Here is a 23,239-nt window from a genome sequence, read left to right as displayed (position 1 = left end):
GGGATTGGATACAGACCCTTGTTCAGGTAGGGGGTGGAAAATTTAGAGGGTGCTGAAGGTGGAGGCCTAAACCACAGACTAGATTTAACAGCCTCTTCTAACATTTCCTTCAAGAAGCAGCAAACCCTACCATTTCCTTCAAAAAGCAAACAGAGCAGGAAAACAAACCCTAACATTTCCTTCAAGAAGCAAACAAAACAGGAAAACAACCAAAAAGATCAAAAAACAAGCCAACTCTGTGTCTTACCACGCAAACTCACCTGAACAGGCCGCATGGTCCCAAAGAGAGACTCTTGCTGGCCACACCCCCACCTTATCTAAACTTCCTGGTTCTCTTCCTATTGGCAGAGCGAGAAGATGGGGCGGGGAAAGCAGTGTTTTTAATCTCGTTTAATCAGGTACATCCCCAATGAAAGGTGATATTGATTGGTTGTTGTTGTATTCCATGTATCTCTGTGTTACCGTGTTATTCAGCCATAGTCAGTCATTGCAGCCATAGAGAAAGGGGATGCTCCAGCATAACAGATGACAGAACTGGTCCCTGAGGCTCCAGTGTTAGGTGGAGATGGGGACTACGTGTTGGCTTTTGACCCCGCTCTTGATTTTTCGTGAGTAAGTGGTTTGTTGGTCTCAGTAAGATGAGACCAAAAGGGGGAATTGATGGATATTTGGGTCATATTCCTATACTTTGATAAGTTTGATAACACACATGTATTCTGCTAATAGTTAGATTACATGCATATGCTTACATTAATGATAGTTGGATCCTGATATGTTGATCTTATTCATTTTTTCTGCTGATGGATTGTGTGACTGAATAATCAACAGAAGGAGTCGTCCTGTGGGCCGACTTAACAGAGCTGTTACAACCACGATACAGCGTTTCAACGGCCTTCATAAAATAACATTTTATACTTTTCAACATAAATTGGTGACTTATCGTGTCAAATGCTTTGTAAAAATCAACGAAGAAACTATCATCCATTGTAATCAATCATATCTAATACTAATCTTACATTATTACATATATTTCTTCCAGGCATGAACCCAGATTGTTCTTCGTCGATAATCTCATCCAGTCCAGACTTTAACCTTTTTGTAAATACCGTGGCAAATATCTTTGCGTCATTATTCAATAGGCTAATTGGTCTCCAATTCTCAATACTCAGTTAATCTTTTTTTGGTTTAGGGATCAGTTTAATGAGTCCTTGACGAAACGTTGGTGGAAGATCTGTTTTTCCTCTGGCTTCTTCAAAAACAGCAACCAAAAACGGGGCCAATACCTCACTGAAGTCTTTCTAAAACTCACATATTAGCCCGTCATTACCGGGAGATTTGTTATCTTTTAGTGAGCCCATACATGTTTGTACCTCTGTTAAGTTCACCCTCAGGTCGCACATAGTCCTGAAGCCGTCATCAATATCTTTAATGTCCTTTTCAATATCTTCAAGAAATCAATCAATGTTACTTTCATGTTCAGTATCAGCCGCATATAATTTCTGGTAGAAATCAGCTACATACTGGGAAAGATATTTTTCATCTACACATACCTGGTTATTCATTTGAAGTTTACAAAGAGAAGATCAGTCAAAGTTCCTTTTTTCCCAATTAAAAAAGTATTTGGTGCACTTCTCCCCTTGTTCTAGCCACTTCCTTCGAGACCTGACAAAGGCTCCTCTGGCCTTTCCCTCATACACTCTGATGAGGCGTCTACGTTTATATGTCTACGCTTAAGACGTACTCGCGAAAAAAGCTAAAATACTGCTTCCTCACTTGGAAATATGTTTAAAGAAAAGCTATTCCATGATATCAAAAAGGCAACAAAAATAAAGATAGCAGATAAAGAAGTGACACTAACGGAAACTTATTGTAGTTATCTTAAATGACCAATTTCACCCAAAGTAAAAGAAATTCAGTTCAAATTAATAAACAATATTTATCCTGCTGTTGAAAGTCTTAGGAAAAGGTTCAGTTTTGAAGTAAGTCCGTGTGTTTTCTGTAGGACAGAACACAAACTTATTCTTCTCTTGTTCGCTCACAATGCTGTTTTGGGAAGATGTTAATCGATGGTTGAGTATTGGGATTAGCAATTCTTTGTTTAACAGATTTCAGGTGATGATTTATATGGTTGATGGTGAAGTGGCTCCAGAAAGGTCAGAGGGAAAATATTAAACCTCTGTAGAACATTGTGCTTTTTCTTTCTGAAGTTTAAGTGCGACTGTTTTTCCGAGATCAAAGTCTGATGTTAGTGTGTATATTTTATTATTTCCTGTCAGTACGAAACAGAAAAGCTTTTTTTTTTAAGATGTTTAGAATTGAGAAAAGACTGTTATATGAGAATTAATATATATCTATACTAATTTGTATGGAGTGTGGAATTTGGACACAGCAGGTGACAGTCTGCTTGTGAGAGCAGGATGTGACAGTGCTATCTGCTATTGGCTGATCTTCAGTGCACCAGGTTTTGTCACCTGTTGATCCGGCAGGTGATAGGAGACAAGGCTAAAAGCAAATACTCACCCCACATACAGTAACATGTGGTTGTATTTTTTCTAAAAAGTTTTACTTTCGGTGGATGAGAAGTTTTAGCTTGGTGCGTTCATGGTTCTAATATTTGATATGAAATGATGGGACCTGTTCCGTTTATGGTTTACAGGGACATTTTGTATCATAACGTTTTGTCTTTTTTATTCCACATCCAGTTGATTAGCACAGCAGATCACTGATGAAAGAGACTGGAGGAGACTGAAGAGAGACTGCTAATCAGCCACAGCAGACATTTAATATTATCAATACACATGGAACAAATTGTTGTGTAAGTTGTTGGGGATAATTACTCCTTTTTACATGATTTATTCAGATTGTTGAGTGAGGTACACTGAAATAATTCTGGGCTTGCAATTTTATAATACAGTCTTCAATAAAGGTGTAGATTTTTATTTCCATAACCACAGAATGAGAGTTTTGACAAAATGTAAATATTTTATTTTGATAGCCAAATGAGAATAAATTATAATTCAATGAAAGCCCCAATACAGGGCTAAAGGAACATATCACATCAGTGAAAACATTAATTATCCATATTACGCACATACTGTTGTTCCTTAGATGTAGGCCTGTAATCAGGATTTGAAAAATATGTCTTGTACTCTTGTAAATTTCAGTCTTATTTTGTTTCAGTTACACTAAATTCATGCAAATGTTATTTCCCAAAATGAAATTATAAATGCTGTTTCAAACCAGGAATACATTTCTGATGGGGAAATACAGCATCTGCTGCATCAATTGTGGAAATTGATGTTATGATTTCTAATAATGAGCACCTGATTCAATGTGTGAAATGAAGACACAGCTGACGGTCTGCAACAGTCCAGCGTTTGTGTGAACACAGTCAGCAGTCTGAGTGAATTTCATCGTTTCCCCTGGACAGTGTTTCCATTAACTGGGGACATGAGAGGATTGTAGATCATAGTATTTGCAGCAATGCAGTGCAGAACCTGTGAGGCTGTGGTGTCATCTGTTTGCAGCATCATATCAGTCAGTAAAAAGTGAATGAACACTGCCATCATGTGGAGGCTTTCCAAATAACAACCTGAAAGCTATATTTTGTTTTATTTTACAGTTACATGAGTACATGAGAAAAAAGTGGAGCATTTATTGTGATTGTTTTATTTTGGTTAACTGAACCTACAAAGTTTAGGACTCAAGCAGACTGAATGCTGACATGCTGAAACAGACGTGTGTGAACCCGTAGGCTATTTTGTTTTGAAGAGTGTTTCACGTGGAGAATACAGTATGACAATGCATACATGAACATATTGACACAATATCAGAAACAAAGAAGCTTTGTTGTGCATATGGGGAAAAAATTCTACTGAGCGAAGCTAAACGAACAGAACTTGATCGTAATGTCCTGAACTGAGTCGACACAAAGTGACTCAAGGTTCTCCTGGTGTGTCTGGAAACACTGGAACAGCTGTCTGTAGGTGTTTTAATCACAGCACACTTGTGAGCTGTGATGATAACACATCTCTGCGTCATTGTCCTTGTTCAGTTTCTTTCTTTACACTAATGTGAACCTATGAGTCTGAAATAAAGTTGAATTGAATTTCAATAATCTGGTAATGTCATGACGCCAAAAGAATCAGTAACAGGTGAATCTTCATTCCATTAAAAACACGCTCTTCCTCAAAATTGAGTGCAGGAACATTTTCACCAAATATCCTAATTTCCCTAAATTTGTTCTGTTCAGATATTTGTCTTAAAAAAAGTCTAAAGTGCTGTTTAAATGTTCTGTTTCTTTTGCTTTTGCTCTCAGGTGCTCACTGTGAACAAGACACTTAGTGGAATGATGCACAGTGACACTGAGACACCTGTGATGTAGATTTATAGACATTGAAACTGTTGTTTGAAACTCTGAAATCTTTATCTTAACATTTTTCTTTATTAATAACTTTCACAGAGTTTTTCCTTTTGTCGTCGTCTTTGCTCAACAGCATTTGTCTCTTCTACTCGATGCTGTGGCAGGGCTGTCCTGCGATTCTGCTGCCGTGCTGGTTGCCTGCAGGTCAACGTCAGTGGCTTTGCTCGATGACCTGGCAGGGCTCCCCTCTGATGAGACATCCTCGAGGTCTCCCTGCCTCTGTCTACGTGGTCGACATGAGCAGAGAGTGTCCATGTTAATCTTGCATTTCTCGAACATTTTGCAGGCATGCTCGACCACAGCATTGAGTCTATGTGTGGGAGTGGGGCGCTGATATACAGGCGATGTGGACTGCGATGCGGACTGCGAAGCGAAGAGGACAGAGTTGACATTTTCTGCTACCTCTTAACGTATGAGGGACGACGAGCGCCCCGGGCTGTCACTCCGGTCTCCATCCTCCACAGACACTGCAAAACTCTGGGGGAGCGTTCGGTCCAGACTGGACTGAACATGCTTCTCAGACACGGCTACTTTCTTGCTTCGAATAGCCTCTGAGAAGATTTTGCACACCACAGAAATGATTTCCAGCATCAATCCGGCCATCATCATTTTAGTGGCATGATCAGGGGAACCTTCTTTCAACAGCTGTCACTGGCTTGGTGTTAACCCTTTCAAAAAGGATTCAACCAGCTGGCGAACTGTCTCCCCTTTAATCTCCGGTATCTTCTCCATTGGTGATTCTGTTTTATCCATCAGAACTGGTTCTGTATCACCTTTTTTTTTTATTTAGCATTATTTTGAATGCATATTTTATTTTGCCAGATTAATTGAATTAGTTTATAGCTGCAGTAGTTTGTAGCAGCTTTAATTTACCCTCTGGGAACATTCCCAGATCAACAGTGGTTTCCCACCAGCCCGAGCTCTCTAAGAAGACGAGGAAAAGCTGGGCCAGAATTGGAAGAAACCGGGGGGAAGAGCAATTCTAAGAGAGGTCCTCCCCTCCACGGACGGTTGGCTGTTCTTTGGAAACCAGAGTCCCCTACTGTTCTGTGCCTGGTCCAAAAACGCATGGAAACAACCTCTGGAGCCACTTCATCCACCTGGGCCTGCTGTCCGTCTTCACCCGCACTCTATCTCCACCTGCACTCTCTAGTGGCACCCTGTCCACCATCACGGCTTTCTGGAGCTTGCTAAGCTCTGCCGCCCGGCTGTCCAGCACATGCTTGTACGAATCACAGAGCTCAGTGAGTGCGTTGTCCACGATCGTCTGGACCTGACTGACCTTGAGGCAAATCAGTTGCTCACCGGGCTGAATGCTGGAATCCTGCTCCTCCTGCTCCCTTGTGGATTGCGTGTTTGCCTCTTCCAGTTGGCGGCTCCGATCCATATTGACGGCAGATGCCAGTGCCAAACTTAAGACAGACTGCTGGGCCTCCTTCAACCGACAGGAGGGGTCTGTCTTCTTCCTCTCTGCCATCATTGAGTTAATGGCCCGCGCATAGCGGTTTTTAAGCGTCGTATCTGCCTTTATTAGCGCACGACAGCTTTCCACATCCTTTTGCTTCTTGGCGTTGGTCTTCTCCAGCTCCATCTTGAGAGCTTTGATTTCTCTCCTCAGCCCTTTTGAATTGTAGGTGTTCACTATCTGATCACCATGGAGCCGATCAAGGACCGCCAACAGGGTCTCAATTTTGGCTTTCAGTGGGCCTCTTTCACGTGGCTTACACCACATGAGGCTCATCTTGGTGAGCTGTATGTCCTGGTGGATGCTCGCCTCCCAGTCTTCGACATAGGCACGCACACCAGAGGCCAATGTTGCTGTGTTTGTGTTTGCCATTTGTCTTCTTTGTTGTGCTTCCTGATGGTGAGGTGTCACTTTAGATTTGTTTTCTGTCATAGATTCCATCATATGTTTTCTCACACTTGTCAAATGAAATGAGTAAATACGTTGAATAGTAATGGTATGTGTAGTCTGTATAAGTTCAGGTTTATTCATACATCTCAGCCCTTTGATAAGTGACGTCACAGAGGAACAAAGGAATCACAGCCCGACGTCAGGGATCAAAGGAATTCTGATCGCTGAGCCCCGCCCCCCGAGCGCGTCTTCAGCATAGCAACCGTTGCTAGGCACTGACTCTTTTGCCGGGTTTTCTATTGTAAATGCTGTTTCTATAATTCTAAACGAGGATACGATTTACAGAACATAAAAATGAAAAATCAACATTTGATATATGGTCTTTGTGCTTTTTAAATTCATTGTGTGGGTTTCAGTGTCCGCGTAACTTCCAATCATTCTATTTCCAATTCTGAAACGCAAAAAAACATGCATTTTTAGTTGTCCAATATATGTAGCAGATTTTAAAAGAAACACACAAGAGCCGTTTTCCTTAAAAATTGATTTATATGCACCAACGACTGTTAAAAGTGGTTAAATGGAGAAAAGGATAAATAGAAAAAAACGAGTTGTTGCACAGGGCTTCGTAGAAGGAGCCAATCAGTGAACCCCTGTGGGCTCACGTGATCATCCCCGCAGGGTCACGTCTGGTTTCCTCTTCCGGTTCTGCAGTCAAGTTTACCTCTGCTGCCTCATATGCTATCTGCTCCAAACCGCGAGTAAAACTGCTGCCATCCACGGGGTAAGACATGAAAATAATGTTCCAAACTGAGTTGTAGTAATTTTTGATGTTGAGCACTGGTTGACCGGTATACTGTTAACATTTCAACTTTGTAGAGCTCCGTGAGATCGGACGATTTCCGCCGACCTGGCGAGGGTAAATGGTGAAACTGCTCCTAGCTTGATAACTTAGTGAGTGAAAATGCCCTTTAACCTGTTTGGTTAACCTGGAATGCATTTTCTATTCATGTATGACCTGTTTAGTGTAAAGCAGCTAAAAAGTCGCGTTATATAGCCATGAAAAAAAAGGGTGCTAATGGTGCTATAGACGCTATAGACTGTGTGTTGTGATGCTAATGGCCATCGACTGAAGCAGAACCACTTAGCTCATTTGGTGTCATGTGCAAATGATCGTTTGATTGTTCTTGATTACTGTTTACTTCAGAATATCTTTCTGAACTGTCGTTCACTACATGTGTTGGAAAAAAATAAGATGATGGTGAGTCTATTGCTGTGTGTATGTGCTGTGGTAAATGCAGAGGTGAATGTTTGGTGCAGTTTCTCACTGTTAGCGGTGCAAGGGGAGACATATAAGCACAGTAGGCCTTAATGCCTTTAAATTACCATGAGTTTCTCTGAATTTAATGCAGTTTTCTACAAAAATGAGAGGGTACTATGCATTCTTTCTTTTGTTTTTGTAAAATGCTATTTTCTGTGTTAATTAGGACTGTTTCAGATCTTGAAACTGTTATTAATGTAGTTACAGTACTCGAATTTAATTATAAAATGCACTTGTATGTATTTATATTTTCACAACTGTAAGTTAATATTTAAACTGAAGATTTTTTTTGTACAACTGAACTTTTTGAGAGCTTGATTTAATCCAATTAATGTGAAGGATTATTATTGATTGGTGATAATCAACATGTTATTTGGATCTCCTCTGACCTCTTTGTAGGTCAGGTTTTTTGTTTTGTTTTTTTCCCCTGTGACATCAGTAAATGACGTCCCATCCACATCCCACCGTCCAGTGGAGAGCTGCCAGCTGGGTTTTCGTGTGAAGTTTCAGAGATCCCGAGATACCCAGCGTGAGCTGGGTGGCGAGCCGCATCGAAACGACTGATACTGAACTCAGAGTGGAGAAGGATTCTTTCATTCCCCCTTCCTCACGGACTGTGTGGTTGGACAGAACAAACATACACTGATACACTTGACAGGGAGCCGAAGGAAAAGAAGGGCCCCAACAGTAACTTTGGGACACAAAGGGTTTTATTTTGTTATTAGTTATTTTTCATTGAATGCCTTGCAACTATCTGTATTTTCATTGTGTTATTGGTTATTAATAACAAGTGGCCACACAAAAAACTCAAACCATTGTCTGTGTCTTTTAACTTCACCAACAACAAGGGCTCTAAGTAGCTTATAGTCTTCAATTACTGGTCCATGTCTTAGCATTGACTATTACTTACCTGTGCTGTTATAACATGGTAATAAGGGTTACATAAAGAACAAACGGAAACGTGTCTCCTGCCTTGAGTAAAGTGAACTGTGTGCCTTAAAGGTGAATTTGGTTGAAACTTCCTGGGGTGAAATCCCCCAGGTGGCTTAGTGTATAATCTGACTTTAGTGTATAATCTGACCAGAAACTCTTATACTTCATCACCCCCGTCTCGCCACATATGGATGAGAGAAATTACAAAGTTTTTGCCAGATTTGAGGAGTCAGACTGATTAATCACTGTGGACCCATGCAGCGGTCTTAACAAAATCTTGCTGTGAAGATAAATTTAAGTGCAAAGCTTCACAGTAAACTGGGTTTAAAATTATTTATACTTTGAATGTTTTATTATTTGGGTTTAAAGAGAGAACATGCAACATTGTTTGTGGTCTGTAATAAAGGTTAATAAAAAAGCACCACCACCATGCCTTGCTCCTTCAGATCATCGATAAGATATGAAATGTGCATTTCTTCAGATGGTTGGTGGATGGATGCAGACAGACAGACTTGATGAAGGAATAGCTGATGTCGGTTTTGGTGATGGTCACAGCCACAGGTGCTTTGTACAGCTATTTCAGAAACACTGGTTAAATTATAATTTCTTGGCCCTAGTATAATAGGCTGAAGCCATGAAACGGGAAAGGGAAACAAGAATATGGCTCCTTCGACGTGAGACGCAAATAACATAACGTTTCATCAATTGTTGATTTTTTTTTACCCTGATAGTGCTGAGTGTATTCTGTGTCGTATTTACATCATGCTAGTGGTTCAGAACAATGCGTGTCAATTGTCAACTTAAAGCCAACATGGCTATTAAAAATACTGGTATATTAGTTCAGCTTTTGTTTTTCCAGTTAATGAAGAGCCAGCAGTTTAAAGGTGACAGCTTTTTACAGCTGCTAAGAAGTATGATTTATAACTTGGGTTTTGAAAATCTACAGATGGACCAGTTTCTGTCAGCCTTGAGAGAAAGGGGACTTCCAGAGGAATGCCTGAAACAAATGGCAGAGGACATGGTAAACAACAAAAAGAATGAGTATATTTAAAGACATTGCATGCTGATATGATTATTCAGAAATACCTTTCACACACACTACTGAAATGGTCTCATACACACTACTGAGGTTTCAGTGTAACAGGAACATGTGCAAAGAATAATGAAGATAAGATCTTCCTTGAAGAAGATAAGCTCTCTATGTATATTCCACGATATGGAGACCGTGTTTTTGCCAAAAACTGAAAGGTTATTCTCAAGTGAATCGGAGGATACAGGGCAAAGGAAGAGAAAGTTAATCAGTACCTTAAGAGAGAAGATGAAACTTCAATCAGCCGCCTCAGTCACTGCAACCACCAGCAGTCAATCAAGGTTTGCACTCTGTGGAAACAGGAATGCTTTAAAAAAGACAAGGAAAGTTGAATTTGGTTGGTTGAACTACCAAGACACTGTGTATAAACAAGTCAGAAGGGCTACTGGGGGTGGAAAAGGAAAAATGATTGTAAATAAAGATGAGAGGGTATCCACTATAAGAAAGAGGAAAGACACTTTTTCCCTGGTGGCACATCAGTTGAAGGGAAATTAGAGGACTTTGACTGCATGCTTTCTGTCACTGTTTTGGGGGAACCCATTGAAGGCAGTGTCACGCTCCAAAATTTGATTGAGCAAACTCAACACAAGACCCTTAGAGTATACCTCTGCACAAAGGGAAACGAGTACAGTAATCCTGAGCTTTGTGATGAAGTTTCAGACATGCCCCATGTACCTGTCCCATACAGTGAACCTGGACCGCCTCCACATTCATCACGACCCTCATCCAGCCCACCGCTGGTCTGTCCTGTCAAAAAAGACCTCAGAATAGCAGAAGGCCTCTCTCTTGTAGCAGTCCCAATAGTACCTCAACACTCCAATCTGCTCCATCTTTTACAACATCAGACCAGCCTCTCACAGATGCATCAATTGATGATGTAGTTATTATAGGACACCGGACAAACAGGCATTACGAATGCGTTGATGGTCTCGCTAAGACTCACATACCCACCAATACAAGAAGAGCATCTTATAGTATTTGTGGAGGAAACAGAAGAAAATCTAGATGCACACTGGTCAGTAACCAGCGAACAACCGAGCACCGCACTTCACAATGAACAGAGTTCCAGCAGCACAGATTTCTTTGCAAATCCTGAAAATGTGGTGGAGGAAGAAGTCATTGTAATCCGCAAAGCACAGTGTCTCATGGACACGATTGAAGCATTTTCAAACGAAAACTTTCTTGATGCAAGTATTTCAATCAGACGTGTGCTTGAACGTGGAGAAGTTGAGGCTGGAGTTGGGAGTGAGATCATCAGGGACCGTCTGACCGATTTCTGGGATATTTTCTACACTACAAAGACCTGTGGAACCAGCTACAAGATCCCAAATTTGCACCACAAATTCAAAGAAAGAGAGTGGACCGCCGTTGCTTGCATATTGGCCTTTGAACGGCGGCGTTTTCAGTTCTTACCAGTCCAGCTTGCCCCTCCATTCCTTTCAGAGGCTCTGTCACTCGCCTGTTCAGACAGCAATCTACGCGCACACTGAAGTCTTTGATCATCTCCAAGCTGCTGATCCACTCCATCCACCGTTCTGATATCACCTGTGGCAATGGCTCATCCCATCCAAAGCCTGCCTGACAGAGCTCCTGTAGCAGCTGCTTGGCTGGAAGAATGAGAGGAGCAAGAAAGCCGAGTGGGTCAAAGATAGAGCTGACAACAGACAGTATGCCTCTGCATGTATGTGCTTAGCTTGTCTCTATGGGCCCTTTTCATGAATTGCGGCAGTCGAGGCTGCAGTTGAAGCTGAGGCCATGGTGGGGGCTGAGGCTGTGGCTGTAGTTGAGGCTGAGGCTGCGATGAGGCTGTCGCTGAGGCCGAGGCGGTGGCTGTGGTTGAAGCTGAGACAATGGCTGTTGAGGCCACGGTGGGGTCTGTAGCTGAGGCGGTGGCGGTTGAGACCATGGTGGGGGCTGAGGCTGCAGATCAGGCTGAGGTGGTGGCTGAGGCTGTTGCGGCAGATGAGGCTGTAGCTGAGGCCTTGGTGGGATCTGAGAATGAGGCTGCGGTGGCTGTGGAGGTTGAGATTGAGTGGCTTGCAGCTGGTTGAGTGGGATAAGGATGCCATGCAGCTGACTGAGTTAGGAGATGGGAAATGTTTGAGTCACCTCCATAGGGAAGACTGTGCACTTGCACTGATGTGTACTGCACCTGGTCAGTGCTAGTGGGCCTAGGGTGGGATGCAGGTCTGCTGGAATCTAGGTTAAGCAGGGGGAAATTAACATGAGCAGCACTTGCTTTGGGCTTGACTGAGGGGGTTTCATGAAAAGAAATTGAACTTTCCGAGTCTTCATCCAATTGTGCAGCTTGTGACGCTCCTTCACCCAGCACAGACATATGAGCTGTATCCAAATCGGACGGAATGGGACCGAAAGTATTCTTTTCAGCAGCCTTTAAGTAATTGATCTTTGCGTTGGCGGCGTCCAATTCGACGCTAAGCTCCAGCGCCTCTCTTTGTTTGCGTAATATTTCCTCCTGCTCCTCAATTGCGTGTTTTTGCTGCAATTTAGACACTTTGCCCAATAAAGCTTCTCGATCTGCTTCTGCATTAATGCAAATCGTGTTGATGAATGCGATCTGCTGGACCTATGCGGATGCGCATCGAGAAAGTCGAGGTCCGCCTGGGCATTGTCAAGTTTCAATGGGGCGGATTTGTGCACTTCGGCAGAGGAAGTAACTTAAGCTAGGATTTTCAACACATGCAATCCATTCCGACACCTTATCAATAAAAGAAACAATATCCGCGAGTCTCGGCTGATACCATTTTTCCTCATCTTCCACGCGTGTACTTTCATCAAGCATGTCCGCGTAGGATGCGTGCATGCTTTGAATTCTTCCAAAAATTCGTCAAACTTAATCAGGTTTTGTTTAACTTCATCTAGAAAGTCTTTCTCTGTCATTAAATTATTCAAAATGTTAATTCTCCTGGTAATGTGAGACATTTTTCCTGATCCTGATCCTATGATCCTCCAGCGCGCAGTGGAAACTTTCTCCGTGATCCAAAGTTGTCACAGAAGTTGCAGTAGTCATTGACGAACTGTAATGGCAAAAACACGTTTTGGCTTTTCCTTTAGCCCAAGTCCTATCCGTTTTCCCATTAGATCAGGAGGCAGATTTCACAGTGTCAGACTCACACCCTCAATAATCAAACAAGATGAGTTGACTGGAATTGTTGCCGATTTTATTACAAATAAAAGAAAATACAAACAAAAGGATGCAATGAAAAAAGATAAAGTCTATTAAATAGCACAACTGCAAGACAATATTCAGCACAGGTGAGCAGCGTGCGTCGTAGGCGGGCGAGGTCAATGACTGTATCCTGCTGCCTTCCTTCCTCCAGTCATGCGCAATTGGCAACCATTGACCCGGTGGTGGTGGCACCATTTACCACCTATGGAGGATGCAATCTCACAAAATGCAGAAAACAACAAAATATGAGTGCAAGCAAAATAAACTTAAATGTGGCTCCTACATCACAACTTCCAACAACAGTTGACAAACACATGATCTTATTAATGCGCCCTCTGCTGATCTCATACTGTAACTACACCAACTTCCATTTCCTGGCTGCTTGGTTTATGTGGGTTACATGTACAAACTGTTTAAATACAGAAGTGCCTCATTCAAATCCATGTGATTGACTCTTTACATCTCACACTTCCTCCTGCTCTTGTTTTTTAGAGTCTTTTAGCCTCATTCAATCTGTTGGAGGGCCACACATTGTAAAGGTCACACCATAGGCCTGATTCTCTCATCTGGTGTCCCTCAAGTGCCAAAATTTTGTGGAAATGTTTGTAATGGACCATGAAGCTGTGTTTTTTCCACTACAGCTCTCTACTCCTAGTCCCCACCTGGAGCCCTGAAGAGACTCTGCAGAAAATCTGAACAACAACTGTGTGCTAAGGACACACTTGTTATTAACCTTTTACAAAATGCCATCTTTCCGGTGGTAGCTGCTGGTGGAGGTTGATTCTGGCTGTTCAAGGCTGTAGGTGGAGGTTGGAGCGGAGGCATGCTGTTGTGGATCTTGTATACCAGTGGTTGGCCTCCACGGCTGTAAATGGTTGCCAGGAGCACCAGGTTGACAGTGATGTTTTTCTTTGGCTAATTCTTTGGCTAAGTCTTTAGGTCGACCAGTCTCAGCCTCAGGATCCAAACATTCAGCTCATGGACCAGTGTCCTCCTGCAACAGCTAACAGTCACTGCCATCATACCATGCCACCATACCAGCTTCAGTCACAGTTTCTGCCATCCAAGCATGTACATTTACAGATTGTCCATAAAATTATACTCATATAATGACTTCAATAAATATACGGTGAAACAATATTAGATGTATCATTATGGTCAAAGTTTATCATCAGAAAACTTTGTGATCCATGGCAACATTTATTTATTTTTTTAGATATTTAGATATTTAGCAATACCACCTGTCTTTGTTGAAACTGTTTGAGTTCAAGTCATATTATACAGAGAAGTGTTTGTGTTATTTATCTCACCCTCATTGATAAAAATGACTCTGCTAAATATGCTTTTTAATAGATGACATGTCAGTTAGCAGTGGCAGCCACCTGTATGCTGTATATGTTGGTCATATGCCTGTTGGCTGGTTTCAACATGTGGCTGCTGTTCCCTTTGATATTTCAATAGAATCAGATCTTTACATGAAGTTTATATATATATATTTTATTTATTTTTTAGTTTTAATAGGTGCTGCAGGGGAGGCCAGTTAGGTGGATGTGCGCGCAGCCTCCATCACAGATGCTGCGGTTGGTGCCGTTGTCTTTTGCCTTTTCTTCTGTTTGCCCTGGAAACAAAAACAAACACACACTCCATCAGGTGTCAGCTGATGGAGACTCTTTGCAGCGACTGCGTTTCACGAGCTCTAGTGTAGTGATGTGTGTGTGATGTGTGAGCACGGTGTCCTGACGTAGTTATCACTGGTGGACCACGTAGGGTGTTGCTGGGCGTGGAGGAGTTGTTCTCTCTTGGCCTGCTCATGGTATCTGGCCTGCTCCTCCTTTGACAGTGATTTCCACTGTGGACAGACGACAACACAGTGTCAGTAAACACACACACACACACACACACACACTGACACATAACTACAAACCCACATCAAAACATGTTCACAGACCCACAAATATGCACACAAACTATTTTTTACCAAACTTGGATGAAGTTTGTGACACTGAGTGTGTCGAACATACAGAAGCAGCACACTTACTCTCTGACCCAGGACTACGCTCACAGCTGCAGATCCTCTCCTCCTGACGTCGGCCTCGACATTGGGCCTCTGCTCCTTCATGAACAGCATGAAGGCGTTTGACGGCTTCTTGATGTACGGCCGGTCGTCCTCCTGCTGGCTTTCATGCTGTCTCTTGCTAAGGGACAAAAACAGAGTGAGAGCTCATGTTGCTGCTGTGGAAATGTGAAGATAATCAGAATAATACAAGACATGTGAAAAATGTAACCTTGTCTGTGCATTAACCCCATTAACAGACACTGATTCTAATTAGATTCATGCAGATCTATTTGGTAGACAAAGAACAGAGACCTGAAATCAAACAACAGCTGATAGAAATTAACTGTCCAAAGCAAACTTACTTTGAGCTGGAGGTGTCGGGTGAAGGAGCAGAGGCGGGAGGAGGGAAAACCTGTGGGAGCTCATACAGCGGCTCTCCGTTCCTAAACACACAAAGAGAGGCAGATAAAGTCATTCGACAGCTGAAAGAGTGTGTGTGACGATGCAAACAGGAGCTCAGCAGCTGTGCTCACTCATGTATGTGTGTGTTGCTTACAGGTGTCCAACACAGAGCAGGCCGAACCCGTCAGGGAGCCTCACCTGTAGTGCAGCATTATGCTGGAGACACGAACACACACAGAACAGGTTATTGGACGAGCTGCACTGGTGTCATCTGTCCACCAGGTGGCAGGATTTCCCCCTTATAAATTCTAACAACTGTTTAAATGAGCTGCTGTGACGCATGAGGACAATCTGCCACACGCAGGTAAATGACCAGAATATGTCTGAATGTTTCTGCTGAGGGTCACAGAGGTCAGGAGTGTGTTTTCATGTGAGCTGAGCTGTTTGTGAAGTAACATTCACCTGTGAGCTGTAGGTTTTACATTCAAATAAGTTTTGGGCCTTCAAAACTTTTGCACAAATAATCACTAACTATCCCAAACTTTGGTGGTGGAGGATGGACGTTGCTGTTATCACTGAATAATAAAGCAGGTTTTCTGGATGACAAACCGCTGTTGAAACGCTTGTATCAGAGCTGTTTCACAGCTGTTTCACTGATCTAATAATCCTGCAATTCAGTTTAATTTTCAGGTCGCTTGAGCTCAGCCTGACACCTGAAACCCTGACACACACGCACACACACACACGCACACACACGCACACACACACACACATGCACGCAAACACACAGTCTTATCTTAACATTTGCATATCCAGGCAAATAAATACAATTGATACAACTGAGCTTCAACAGAAAACAGCTTCAGCCTCTAGCTAAAGAGTTGTAAAATGTGCCATTTTTCTTATGGAGTTTTGAACTGCTTTTTTAAATTTCATTTTTAAGACATCAGAAAAATGAAAAATGACTTAAACGATCAATGATCAAAATCAAAATAGCTGCCAATTAATTTTCGATTTATCAATAAATGTCTATCATATCTATTATATTTTCAGGACAGTCACGTGACAGCTTCACTGCACTGAGCTCTCCTGAATGATTGCTTTTGAATTATGGCTAATTGGCAGTTTCTAGTTCATTGATCAGCAGAGCCACACAGGAGTGAACAGCTCAACACACGTGACGGGACAACAAAGTGATCTTATGTTAAAATTACTCTGCACTGACATCAAGCATCCACCATCAACAAGCATCCGTATCAATAAGGGTATTGATCTACTCCTAGTGGCCTCACTTATACTCAGTATCTTACCTGTCCCTGCCTATAAACACCTGCCTGACCGTACAGGTGACCTGGCTGCTCCATGATGTTTGGGAACAGTGGTGGTCCGGAGCTCATGGTGGGAGCTGCCATTGATGGGTTTGGCTGCTCAACCACCTGAGGAGCTGCTCCCAGGGGGATGCACCCACCATAATCTCCACCCGGAGCCTCTGAAGGGTGGGTGTTGGTGGGCTCGGCAGGAACATAAGGAGGAGGCGGAGAGCTAGGCTTGTTGGCCATTAGGTCGTGGATGGCCGCCTGGTGAGTGGCCACCACCTCTCCCCACTCCATCTCCTCCACAGCACGGTCGATCTCTGCCCTGTTTTCCATCAGGACGTCTGGTTCTATCGCTGGTTACTGGACTCCTGTCACACACATTGACAGAAAGCTGCTTGTCAGACTCTTGACACTGTTGTGGGGAGTGTCATCATATATCACACCTCATATTATACTCATTTATGGATGTATGTTACTCTTTAACTCAAGATCGTTATGTGATGTAGTTACTTTGCAGATATGGATTTTACATGTATTTAACTTCTCAACAACACATAAAGTTGTTATAATTGGCTTCCACTGGACCAACTACAACATAAAATGCTGCTTCACACATCAACACAAATACTCCAATATTATACTTCTGTAATGATGTGACTCTGTGAAAGGAGCCAGTTCTACCTTTAACACTGCTTTTACATTTCTCTTCTTTCAGCCCAGTAAGGTTTGAAGGCAGCTGAACATCGACTTGTATAACAAAGTATTTCCATGTTGTGGTATTAGCATTTTTCCTTCAGTTCAGATCTGAACATCAGTGATGTTTCTATAGCAAGTTCAATTTCGAGGAAGGACTCCATTTTCTGCAGCTTTAGATTTTTTCACCACATTTCAGAGACACTGGACAGCTCTGGTAACAAGTTACTTCAAGACAGATTAAGGTTTTACATCAAAAGTCATGATTCATTTCTGAAATTTGAAGCCTTGTTACGGATGGAACAGCTCATTCATTTATAAGGACCGCATAAAGTGTAAAGTAATTATCCTCCTGGAGCAGCTCCAACATTTAAATGCTCCTTAAATGCATCATGATGAATAACCTGTGTAATAACCTGCTTTAACCATAAAGGATGTGTTCAGTTCTTCCATCAGTGTTGCCGCACTGAAGCTGCTGTGAGTCACCTGAGAGCGAGAGGATCCGTCCAGCCTTCACTGTGAGGAACCGTCTGCGCCTGCGTGTCAGAGCATGGAGGACTTACTGGAAAGGTTTTGTGGTGGTCCACTTCTGTAACTTCTCTCTGAACTCGGGAGGATTTCTCTGGAGTCACTGTGAAGACGGTGAAATGTGCTGGTGTGATGAAGCAGGTCTGCTAGTAAACTCAGTTTAAAACATCATAACACCGTGTGGCCTGTGATGCAGCCCATTCTGATTACGCTTGAAAGTATCACCATGCAACCAGTGACACCAATGACGGTGTCCCCATGTCCTTCTCCATCCGATGGAAAACAAGTGTCCGCTGGGACCAGCAGGAGCAAATATTCACACTAAATCGTCATCTTATTATTATTACAATAACTCTTCAGGCTCGAGGTGCAGCTCATTAAAGAAACTAAATGTTTAGAACACAGAAACGGATTAACGATGTCAACCACAATGAAACAGAGCGGAAGATAAAACATTTCAGTCAGATTTAACCTCAATTCTAAACCTCCAGATCTGCATCTATTTGCCTCCTTAAAAGTCAAACAGTTTTATCATCTGTGAACACAAGCACGAGCGACACCTGATGAATCCAGCAGGCGAGACAGTCGGGAGGAGAGGGTGGGATGGTGAGACTGTTTTATTCAGCGTGGGGGTCTCTTGCATCCGCGAGGGACTTCTTATACACATAGACTGGAGAGTTTGCATCACTCAGCACCTTCTGAGAAGGAGTCTGTTTGTGAGCTTGACTACAACAATATGCATTAGATAGTGGCAGACATTTCAGGCACACTGCAAGACTTCTCTGAGGCAGTCCACAGATCAGATCTGGAGAATAAAAACTACCGAAAATGAATAATATCCTCACTGAGAGATTGTTCTCTTGGCTTTGAAGCCAGAGAACTCGTCTCCAGTGAAGGGGTCTTCATCTTCATGTCCACTCAGTGGACGTCTCTGAGAGAAGCCTTCTGTCAAGTCTTCCGTCAAACACTGCAGTGTCAGCAGAGTGATGGTGTATATTTCAAATCACAACTTCCAAAAACAGTTGACAACCAAATGATCTTATCAATGCGCCCTCTGCTGATCTCATCCTGTAACTACACCAACTTCCATTTACTGGCTGCTTGGTTTATGTGGGTTACATGTACAAACTGTTTAAATACAGAAGTGCCTCATTCAAATCCATGTGATTGACTGTTTACATCTCACACTTCCTCCTGCTCTTGTTTTTTTAGAGTCTTTTAGCCTCATTCAATCTGGTAGAGGGGCCACACATTGTAAAGGTCACACCACAGGCCCGATTCTCTCATCTGGTGTCCCTCAAGTGCCAAAATTTTGTGGAAATGTTTTTAATGGACCATGAAGCTGTGTTTTTCCACTACAGCTCTCTACTCCTAGTCCCCACCTGGAGCCCTGAAGAGACTCTGCAGAAAACAACTGTGTGCTAAGGACACACTTGTTATTAACCTTTTACAAAATGCCATCTTTCCGGTGGTAGCTGCTGGTGGAGGTTGATGCTGGCTGTTCAAGGCTGTAGGTGGAGGTTGGAGCGGAGGCATGCTGTTGTGGATCTTGTATACCAGTGGTTGGCCTCCACGGCTGTAAATGGTTGCCAGGGGCACCAGGTGGACAGTGATGTTTTTCTGTTTTTCTTTGTCTAATTCTTTGGCTAACTCTTTAGGTCGACCAGTCTCAGCCCAACTTTCACAATCAGCCTCAGGATCCAAACATTCAGCATTCAACATTTATTTATTTTTCAAATATTTAGCAATACCACCTTTATCATTAATGGACATGGTGTACGGATGAGGAGACATGTTTTTGTAAAAGACAAATGGTCATCAGACTTTCTTAGTGTTTATTTACATTATTCTGTTCAGTCAGAATTCAAAACTAAAACTACACCATGTACTTACATCAGCATTCAGTCATACTTACAGTAAATCTGCCTTCCTCAGCTCCAACATGAGCTGTGAATAATGAGAAATGAAATGAGATACAGAACTGAGTGAACTATGAATGTTTTCACCTTCATCAGATCGTGCTGATGTTCCAGTGAGCAAGGCAACAAGCACTTCAATCACTTCCTTTAATAAGAGGTGGCGTGTCTTGGTGGAACTGTATTGTATGATCTTCATACTCATAACATGCATGCAGCACATGAATGGCATCCACATCACAACTCAGGATGTATGGCCATTATCACATAGGTGTCTCCATCTGCTGGACAGTCAATGCCATTACTCCATTGACTGTGATCTGTGGTGAGCTTTAATGCACATTACACAAGGAAATGCAAAACACAAGTATGTCAAAAAAGTGAAAAACAAATTAGGCTTCATTTGATCCAAGATTTAAATAACACAGGCAAACATTAAATTAATATAAGAAACCAAAAACATCAACTTTTAAACACATATATTAGAGCTGTATTAATCAATTATTGAATTAAACAATGTACCACTATGTAAAAGAGCTTTAAGCCTTTTTTATCACATTGTTTTACTTCATTGTTTTGGTTTTACAGCAGTGTGTTTCCAGCTGCAGGCAGGCATTTTAAGCATAAAAGCTTGGACAACCCCACCGTACACCATCTGCCTGACAAGCCCGGAGGCACCAGATAAGGAGGACTCAAAAATGCAGACCACAGACAGCTCAGCGGAGTATTCAAAATAAAAAGGTTTATTAACTCAAAGCGCTCAGGATAAACAATGAATGGCAAACTGAAGGAGATACAAAGTACAACAGAAAACGCTAAGGATAACTGGAAAACTAGAAAATGAATAATCAAGCTCGAAGGCTGAGGCGATAACAAAGTAACAAACAAAGATACAAAACTAGACGAGATGCAAAGTATCAAACAAAAGACCTTACAGGCAATACTGATAACTAGACTTACACAGACAAGGATCAAGGACGCTAGAGAGCAAGGCGAGTACGAGACAAGGCACATGACAATCTGGCACAGGACAAAGGGAGACGCGGACTATATATACACGAGGTAACAATGAACAGGTGGAGACAATTAGGGCGGGGTAGACAATCAGACAGGCGGGAAACACACCGGGAAGTCAAGGGCCTGAAACGAGAGGAGAGTTAGGTTTCACAATAAGACAGGAAGTGTATGACAAGACATGACACTAGTGAACAAAAACACTTAACAGATTTGACGAGACATGACAGTACCCCCCCCTCTAGGGCCGGCACCTGACGGCCCAGGAGCATCAGGATGCTGTCCGTTAAAGTCATCTATGAGCGTTTTATCCATAATAAAGCTTGTGGGAACCCAGGATCTCTCCTCAGGACCATACCCCTCCCAGTCCACTAGGTACTGGAATCCCCGTCCCCGACGGCGCACAGCGAGCAACTTTTTCACCGTGTAGACGGGACCTCCATCTACAAGGCGAGGTGGTGGGGGTGGTTCGGTGGGGGGTACCAGGTTGCTTTCACGGACAGGTTTGAGTTTTGACACATGGAAAGTGGGGTGAACTTTCATGGACCTGGGGAGTTTCAATCGGACAGACACAGGATTAATGACTCTGGATATTGCAAAGGGTCCCACAAACCTGGGTGCCAGCTTTCGGGAATGAACATGGAGGGGGAGATCCCTGGTAGATAGCCAAACCTTCTGGCCCTGAACATACTGCGGTGCCACTTTCCGGTGTCGATCAGCCGCTGCCTTCACCCGTGCCTGGTTACGGCACAGCATGCTCCGTGCTGCTGCCCAAATGCGTCGGCATCTTCTTACCAGGGCGTGGGCTGAAGGGACGGTCACTTCCTGTTCGTTTACCTCAAACAGAGGGGGCTGATATCCATACACTACGTGAAATGGTGACATTCCAGTGGCTGCTGTGGGGAGAGTGTTATGAGCATATTCCACCCACGTAAGGTGGTCACTCCAGGAAGTTTGGTTCTGGGACACAAGACAACGGAGGCAAGTTTCTAGGTCCTGATTCATTCGTTCGCTCTGGCCATTGGATTGTGGGTGGTACCCGGATGTCAGGCTTACAGTCGCACCCAGCATCTGACAGAATTCTTTCCAGAAATTGGAGATGAATTGTGGCCCTCGGTCTGAAACAATGTCTTTGGGTAATCCGTGTATGCGAAATATTTCCCTAATCATGACAGTAGCTGTGTCTTTGGCTGACGGCAGTTTGGGTAATGCGATAAAGTGGGCCATTTTGGAGAATCTATCCACCACAGTGAGTATGGTTGTGTTACCTCTTGACGTGGGTAGTCCGGTGACAAAGTCCAGAGCGAGGTGTGTCCATGGTCTCTGAGGGATAGGCAGGGGTTGAAGGAGTCCAGACGGGTTTTGACGGAGAGTCTTGTTCCTGGAACAGATTTCACAAGCCTGCACATATTCCAAAATGTCTTTATTCATGGTGGCCCACCAGAACCTTTGCCTGATCACATAGCCTGTCCTTTTCACCCCCGGATGGCATGTAAGCAAGGATGTGTGTGCCCAGTGGATCACCTGTGACCTCAGACGAGCCGGTACAAACAACCGGTCGCTGGGACAGCCTGCCGGGGTTTCATCCCCCTCCGTAGCTTGTTGCACATCCTTTTCTATCTGCCAGGAGACCCCTCCGACCACACAGTTCAGTGGTAGGATGGTTTCGGGCTCCTTGGCGACCGGCTCCGGCTCATACAGTCGTGACAAGGCATCCGGTTTAGTATTCTGAGACCCGGGCCTGTACGACAACGTAAACCGGAACCGGCTGAAAAACAGCGCCCAACGGGCCTGTCTGGCGTTAAGTCTTTTAGCAGTTTTGATGTATTCCAAATTTTTGTGGTCAGTCCACACTAGGAACGGTTGTTCTGCTCCCTCTAGCCAGTGCCGCCACTCTTCGAGCGCGGTCTTAACTGCTAAGAGTTCCCTGTTGCCCACATCATATTTTCTCTCTGCCTGGTTAAGTTTGCGTGACAAGTAAGCACATGGGTGAATCTTATTATCCTTAGCAGATCGTTGTGACAAAACTGCTCCTACCCCTTCGTTGGATGCATCAACCTCGACCACGAACTGCCTTTGCGGGTCCGGTACCGTGAGGACAGGAGCGGAGGTGAAGGCAGTCTTCAGACGCTGGAAGGCTGTCTCAGCACCGGAAGACCACTGAAATACTGCTTTGGAAGATGTGAGAGCATGGAGAGGAGCGGCAACAGAGCTAAAGTTCCTGATGAATTTCCTATAGAAATTGGCAAAGCCCAAAAACTGTTGCAATTTCTTGCGGTTGGTAGGAACTGGCCAGTTAGCCACCGCGCTTACTTTCTCGGGGTCCATCTCAATCTGGTTCTTGGTTATCACGTAGCCTAAAAATGAAACCTGGTTAGTGTGAAAGTCACATTTTTCAGCTTTTACATACAGCTGGTGTTCAAGGAGGCGAGAGAGTATCAGACGTACATGACGCTGATGAGAGTGCAGGTCAGGCGAGAATATCAGGATATCATCCAAATATAC

At 43.3% G+C, this 23,239-nt stretch overlaps 1 long non-coding RNA gene across 1 annotated transcript; it reads left to right on the top strand.

Moving 5' to 3' along the window:
• Positions 1–6,998: 6,998 nt before the first annotated feature.
• Positions 6,999–8,950, top strand: LOC121621306. Its single transcript, XR_006007622.1, has 2 exons — positions 6,999–7,229; positions 7,996–8,950. It is a non-coding gene; the product is annotated as an uncharacterized LOC121621306 (long non-coding RNA).
• The last annotated feature ends 14,289 nt before the right edge of the window (positions 8,951–23,239 follow it).

This window comes from Chelmon rostratus, chromosome 17, assembly GCF_017976325.1.
Source record: "Chelmon rostratus isolate fCheRos1 chromosome 17, fCheRos1.pri, whole genome shotgun sequence".
Taxonomy (NCBI): domain Eukaryota; kingdom Metazoa; phylum Chordata; class Actinopteri; order Chaetodontiformes; family Chaetodontidae; genus Chelmon; species Chelmon rostratus.
This window is presented reverse-complemented; position numbering and strand designations above follow the sequence as displayed.